The 7,726-nt window shown below is 45.0% G+C and overlaps 1 pseudogene; it reads right to left on the reverse strand.

Moving 5' to 3' along the window:
- Positions 1-7,344: 7,344 nt before the first annotated feature.
- On the reverse strand, positions 7,345-7,462 carry LOC126420163 (5S ribosomal RNA; annotated as a pseudogene).
- Positions 7,463-7,726: the final 264 nt, after the last annotated feature.

A 7,726-nucleotide genomic window follows, 5' to 3' on the forward strand; every position in this document is an offset into this window, starting at 1 on the left:
GCTGCGACTTGGCGGGCTGTCGGCGGCGCTCCACGCGCCGGCCACGCGCCAGATGTGCCGCCGCTGCCCCCGCCCCCGGCGCCGCCGCCGGCCTATTGATCAGTGATTCATGGCTGTCGGGCGCCGCCCCCCGCCGCTGCGGCCCACATAGATCGCTATCCGGACACGACACGCCACGCCGCAGCTGCTCGGCCAGGATCAGCGAGGCGGGCCACCCTTCTAGCATTCGCCACTCGCGCCTTTTCCGCGTCAAATTCGAGCGTCCAACCGAGCGCAGCTAGCGAGTATATTCTGCAAACGCCACCTTTCCAGTACTAACCTCTCTCACATCTCCAGTGTCGATTCCGTACCCCCCTCACCCTAACACTGCCCGCAAGCGGGAAATGCAGATGAAAAATTACCTTTATTTTGGGCATCGAATAAGAAAAATATACAAACTGCCGTTCCAAACATATTTACGTGGGCAATAAATTATGTAATTGATGGCTCTGAGCACTATGGGACTTAACATCTGTGGTCATCAGTCCCCTAGAACTTAGAACTACTTAAACCTAACTAACCTAAGGACGTCACACACATCCATGCCCGAGGCAGGATTCGAACCTGCGACCGTAGAAGTCGCGCAGTTCCGGACTCTGTAATTGATGGTTGAGTGGGGGGGGGGGGGGGAAGAGAAAGGAAAGGAAACCGAAGGAATGGGGAGGAATTTACGAGACCAGTTGCGTCGGGAAATTATGTGCAATCAGTGGCGATAGAAGGAAATGTTCGCCAGAGGGGGACTAGAAACCCAAAACGTCCTGCTTATTGGGCAGTTGTGTTAACCACTGCTCCACCTGCAAACTATCTAGCTCTATCTGCGCAGACTGCCTAGATGTTTCTCTGACTGACCCACACTCCCACCTAGCACCACCTAGCCTTAGTAACCTTCCATGTCCTCCAGTTAGCTAATTTTAGATTCCCTTTGGAGGTCGAAAGTAAATGTGCTTCCTCAATGAAGGTTGTGGATTAGTTCTTTCGGATATGTCCAAAACAACAGACACCATGCATTCATATAAATACCAGCTTCGTGCAGTACTGACCGACCGCCCTGTCATCCTCTGCCAATGCTGACGTTGGAGTGCGGTACACGTAAATAAATCGCTCTTTTCGTCGTTGTGGCGTTCTGACCTTGGAACCGCTCTTCCTCACTCAGGTAGTTCATTAAATGGTATCACGAGGCTGAGTGCACTCCGACGCAATGTTCCCACCAACGAAAAGTCCCTGACAGTACCGGGTTCTCACCACACACACACACACACACACACACACACACACACACACACACACACACACAATGTGTTTTGAAAGAAGTATCACATATTCCTAAAGCACGTAGTATTGCTCAAAACTAGAAGAAAAGTTCTTTTCATACTCATCTGTCTGTTACGTAGAAGTAGGCACTATAGGCACTGCTACATGTAGTTGCCACGCATCGTGACACGTCTTTCTGCTCTACTTCGCAGCTAATCACTCACACTTTCAAATACACCTGACTTCACTCGGATTGCAACTCATACGCAAGTCCTCTCTGCTACAACGTCTGCACATTATTTATCGGTTGGGTATACACCATTGCCTTTAAATGTCTCCATAACCAGAGTCCAATGCGTCGGGGTCCGGTGAAACGGGAGATCATTATGAGCGGAGGTCTCGACCAATCCATTGATAGCCGTGAGGTACTGTTGTACGATCCGTGAGTGCCCGTCGTTGATAAACCGCCGTCGTCGTCTTTCAGCTACGGTAACGCTCTCCAATAGCGCCGGGAATTCATTGTGCAGATATCGGTGATATGCAATACTGTCAATCTGTTTGGTAAAGTGTGGTGTCACCGCCAGACACCACACTTGCTAGGTGATAGCCTCTAAATCGGCGGCGGTCCGTTAGTATACGTCGGACCCGCGTGTCGCCACTGTGATTGCAGACCGAGCGCCGCCACACGGCAGGTCTAGGGAGACTTCCTAGCACTCGCCCCAGTTGTACAGCCGACTTTGCTAGGATGGGTTCACTGACAATTACGCTCTCATTTGCCGAGACGATAGCTAGCATAGCCTTCAGCTACGTCAGTTGGAACGACCTAGCAAGGCGCCATAGCATTTGATATTTATCTTGAAGCATGTACAGTCAAGAGAGATGTTCACCAGTTGTGGATTAAAGTTAAGTATTCTACCAGTTACCTCCTTTTTTTACTAGACTCAACTCCTATAACTGTTCCAGACCTCACGCCAGTCTGCGTGAGCTTAACGCCTGCATTTCGGCATCCTCGCATAGTGACTTGGCTGTCTTGCCAAGTCACAACATAAAGTGCATGGCACTCATTAAAAAAAGAAGTTCAAATTTTGGCCACCAGGTGGAAATCTGCCGCTGTGAATGCAAAAAAGACGTAAAGATATGTTTCCGTATGTAATGGATAAGAAACGGGACATGGGCAGAAAACGTCAAACAAGTGGGAAAGGTATAATGTTGATTTAATTATTAACCACTGCTTACACAATTTATTCAGTAGGGACACCGGAGATGCTGCATTCATAAAGCGACGTGATCCCAAATCGGGCAGTTCTGTGTAGTCATTGAATCCTGTAGTGTAAAATTTGGCTCTGCACTCCACAGAACACTGTCCGACCACAAGTGGTCAACTTCGATCCGTGCCAGAAACTGAAGAGCAAATTCAGGACGTCACTGCGGGTCATTAGGCTTCAGCTGCTGCACCGTCTGGATCTTCTACGTGTACAGTACCAGTGTAAAATAGACTGCAAAACGTTCCGTACTTTTGACCATGGGATGGACACTCTCAGCACACTGCACGACCACTGGCACTATCTGGGTCACTTACTGCATGGTCAGTTACAGCGACAGCAAACTCGTGAAAAAATTCCGTCGGGATAAGACGCTTATCTCTTCCGGGTCCCACACCAAGCTCATCCGTGTTTTTCTAATTTCATCGTTTCTTAAACCATTTAACGTAATCAGGCCTCTCCTTAGACCTTTGAGATGTCGATACCCGCTCAGTGCAACACCATAATTGCTGTCGTTCACGTAAAACAGTTTTACTAACAGCACGCGGTCTCTCTTCTCGATAGCCATTCTGTTTACTCACGTTATGGCTTCTCGAATGACAACATCAACGTCAAAGCGTGATACAATCAGTGCTCAGCTCCAGATTTGAACCTGGCGGCCACAGTTAGAACTGATCGTTTTTCTAGCGTAAACCGGTTCCGGATTAAGGCAGCATATCTGCCTAGTTTCGCTAGTATACGATAAGTATAGCTCACACTGGAGCTCCGTGATTACCTGCACGAAATATAACCATCCTGCATAATTACAGGAACTTCCTACTACTTTTGACAGATTCTACCTCCTGTAGGAAAACGTAACACTTTTTTTTAAAAAAATTCCATGTGTATATGTACTAGCTGTTACGACTGACAGGTGTAGAACGCTGCAGTCACAGTTTTTCGTGATCCTTTGGTTCTTATACTACTTTTTAATTTAACGTTCATGATTTTACACACTGTATTACTATCTTGGCTTTACAATTCATCCTTTCCCATGGCGTATTTGTTAGAAGTAAATCTGTGTTATAGTAATCCTGAATGTTTCAGTACTTTCGGTACATAATACTGTGGTCCCTGTAGGCTTTGTCTAACTATTTTACAGCTTCCTCCAGACCTTTAACCACTATTGTAGTTTAGTTCAAATGAAAGGGTAATGAACATGCTACTTTCAAAATATATAAAAAGCAATCAATACCTTCCTACACTGTCGGTTGAACACCTTTGCGTCAAAATGATTGAGATATCGACACAATTTTAATTTTTGATGCAATAATTTACCAACAGCCGTATATATTGTAGAAATTTATTTTATTTTATGAACTTCTATGTCCTACCAGTTTCGGCATTACATTGATGCCATCTTCAGGCCCCACTCGTAAAGTCGCAATATACGGAAGGAGCCTTATAACTGGATCCGTGAATCAAATCGTCCTGCAACAGCTCTTGGTGGCCAGGCGACACAGGCTGAGGCGGTTTGCAAACATTCTGGATCATTGTAACCTTAATCTCATCTGAAACTTGAAAGAAGATTAATGTTAATGAAGTAAAGAACCTTGCAGTGGACACCAAGTGAAAAAGCTACTCCGTATGTTTCAGATCTAGACTGCCATAAAAAATGAGAAGGAACTGTTAATCAGAACTCAGGGAGAAGTTGTAGTCTAATTCACAATCGATTTATTGATCTTAAACATGACAAGACAACAAAATTATTAAAGAAACTTCATACAAAAAATCTTTATTTAACAAAAGCCTTACTAAAATGGGATCTATGGTGGACAAAGTGATCTGTTGGGGATCGACACATGACACTAATCAGAACACTACTCGCTCTATCTGACTCCATATACGAGAATCCAGGTTATGGCATCAAACTACGCCACCACCAAGCGCCTATATTCTACCATCCAAAAAAAAAAAAAAAAAAAAAAGAAAGAAGAGGGTGCTGAGAAATAGATATTATAGCCCTACATCGCAGCACTGAATACTTTACCATCCTACTGGTCAAGGCAGGACACCACAATGCGTTCGGCGACTGAAGTCATTGATGGCGGGAATCTGTTATTAAATGCGCGTTCCCGAAAAAATGCAAGTACGCGGTCTCGCATTCGGTTAATTCAGAACGCAGGTACTTCCCTAAGAGCCTCTGAAACCCCGACGGATTCCAGTGTGCCGGTATGCCCATTTGCTGGTCTGCCAAACCAACTTGACTCGGTGCCACGACTGTGCGTGTCGGAATACGTCAAATGTTTAGATGGCCGACTCAAGACAAATAAGTACACGCACGCGTCACTCGTTGTGACTGTGATGATATAAGCAGTACCTCTGATGGTTCAGAAGGTGACTGGCACAGGCTCTAAGTCGCTCACTAGCAAAGGACACAAGTCTCATTGTTTAGGTAGAGACCTGCAGTTCTTTACTAGCGAAGCGCCAGTACAAGAGACTTGTACAAGAGAGCCCTCTTTCCTTCCTCTGTGTTTCCTCCTCAGCTCGGTTCCAAAAGCACATTTCTCTTTTTTTGACTTCCCCAATTTTCGCACAAGCCAATCACGAGCTAGAGCCAGGCATTCTAAGCTCAGAGAATGGCCTTCGCACTGCAAACCAATTTGGCCAATCAGAGATTGTAAAGTTAATTGGCAGAAAACGGAAAAAATTCAGCTCCACGGCCTCTTTCCCATGCATTTGCCATATCTTTCGCTAACACAATACAGGGTGAAAGCACAGCCTTCCATAAACAGCTTGTTATCTACCCTGTTGCGTCCATTTCAAAGTTTGCAAAGAATGGCCATAAACACGCGAACAGCTTTGTGCATTGACAAAAACATGTTTTGAAACAGAGTCTGGACGTCTGGGCGCCAGTTCCCCTGTCCCACAGACATTTGCAGAACGTTTACATTTCTTTTGGCGGCTTGCTCGCTAACAAGGCCTACAATGCGCTGTCAGTGACTTTTCGGCGCTAGGCCTTATACCTGGATGTCTGCCCTCTATCTGGCACCAAAGTTAATGTGTTTTGCACAATGCGACCACTGCACGCGGCCGTCTGGAAATGTCTCTTCATCGTTCCCCAGAAAAAAACGCGCTTTGTCGGCCCACCGACGCCGTACTTTTACTGCAGTCGTTTTAGTCGGCACTCTGTTCCTTTGAATGCAGGTAAAGCTTACTGTATTTCTTTCCCTAGAGCATGCCAAAAAGACCATAAGCTGCTGCCCACCATTTCATCACAATGTATGAAGTCAAATCACCATAGAATCCCATCGCATCAGAAGTGAGAGTGCCCTGCAATCTCTCAAACTGCAGTCTGGGAGAAAAACTAAATGTAATACGTAAAAAATCTGGATAAACTTCACAATGAAGTGCCATAAAGAGCTATGAATAATTTTTTGCATTATTTTTATCATTGTGTACAAACGGTCTACTCCTTTCAGTGGCATCTTATTGATGGTTATATCTCGATTGCATGGCATGAAGCTGTACCTTCTCACTGGGAAAAAGTGTTCAACATTTAAAAAATCTTTCTGTATCAGTGCACAAAGATACTTGGAGAGGGCATTATTCTTATTTTGATCCCCGCAATTATCGGAATAAATATGCAATTCTTCAGCATTTGCAGGAAGTTAATTGTTCTCACAGTCCATGAGAAATGAACATTGGGACCCTTTTTTGCATCTTCATGATAGAGATATATTTGGAGGTATTCTGTTTGATTCTATGAAAGGCATAAACATTGACATTAATTTTACGTGAGAAGTATGTTTCCTGAACGGGAATTACTGGAACAAGTTAAATTTTGCATATAATCTAGGTAAGTGGCACGAGCACGAATCTTATTTCCATTTTCATTCTTTTGAGACTCCTGCTTCAATCTGTTATAAAATTTCTTTGCTCTCAGCTTACGTACTATTATCCCACCGGAAGTAGTTCTCTTCGCTGCGTCGCTCAAATGCGAGATCTTTATTTTGACTTTCAGAGCAGCAGTCCGACTGAGGATGACCAAATTTCAAGTTAAATTGTGTTTTGAAGTACTGATAGTATGATGTGAAGCCTTTTCTAATATATGATTTTTTCAACTTAAAAATACCGTACAATTTTTTAGCGCGAAGCCTTTAATCAGAGTATTTAATTACAAGCAGGTGGTGTAAATTGTTTATCATATTTACGGTAACAATTTCATAGTCACGAATGCGTCGTTTTTTCGTGACACTTCAGCGCCATCTACAGTGGCACTGTAAGGTAATTAATAAGAATAGAGATTCGACAGTATGATTAAGAGCTATAGAAAGCGTAAAAAATATTGTTGGCTCTCAGTTTTTATCCCATATCGAAAGAATTTAAATAAAGTAGAACCTGAGCTATAGTACGTGACGAAAAAGCAGAATACTGTCGCTCTTCACATCTTTAGGCCATCTTCAATTCCTGTTTTAAAATAGTTAAAATGCCTGTAAAATAGGTATACAAAGCTTTACGGTACTGCTGAAGGTGATCTGTCTGTAGCATGAAGTAATAACACTCAAAATACGCTAAGCGCCGTTCCAAAATCACGTGACTTGCGCTGTAGTAGATGTAAAACTAAAAACCTAAACTCCTCTCGAACAAGCCACGAAGGCCCAACGGTACTGACGGCCACCGTGTCATCCTCAGTCATAGGCGTCACTGGATGCGGATATAGTAGGGCATGTGGTCTTCCCGAGACCGGAGCCGCTACTTCCCAGTCAAGTAGCTCCTCAGTTTACCTCACAAGGTCTGAGTCCACCCCGCTTGCCAACAGCGCTCGGCAGACCGGATGGTCACCCATCCAAGTGCTAGCCCATCCCGGCAGTGCTTAACTTCGGTGATCTGACGGGAACCGGTGCTACCATTGGAGTAAGGCCGTTGGCTCCAGTAGCTGTCGCGGTCATAATTCTCGTTCTGCGCATCCGAATGCTCGCTCCATAGATATTTATACTCTATGGCATCGAACAAATATCGCGGTGCGCACCAAAGTCGGCATCTCGCATCAATACCACTGAAGTTAACGAAGCCTCGCTGCAGTCCGCATCGACGAACGGCAGGACCTGACGGAGCTATGCACCCTCTCCCAGCGCCTCAGCACCACGGCACAGAAGCCGAGACGCAGACAAGCATGGAATCGCTCACCCCAG

The sequence above is a fragment of the Schistocerca serialis genome, chromosome 9 (assembly GCF_023864345.2).
Source record: "Schistocerca serialis cubense isolate TAMUIC-IGC-003099 chromosome 9, iqSchSeri2.2, whole genome shotgun sequence".
In the NCBI taxonomy this organism is placed as follows: domain Eukaryota; kingdom Metazoa; phylum Arthropoda; class Insecta; order Orthoptera; family Acrididae; genus Schistocerca; species Schistocerca serialis.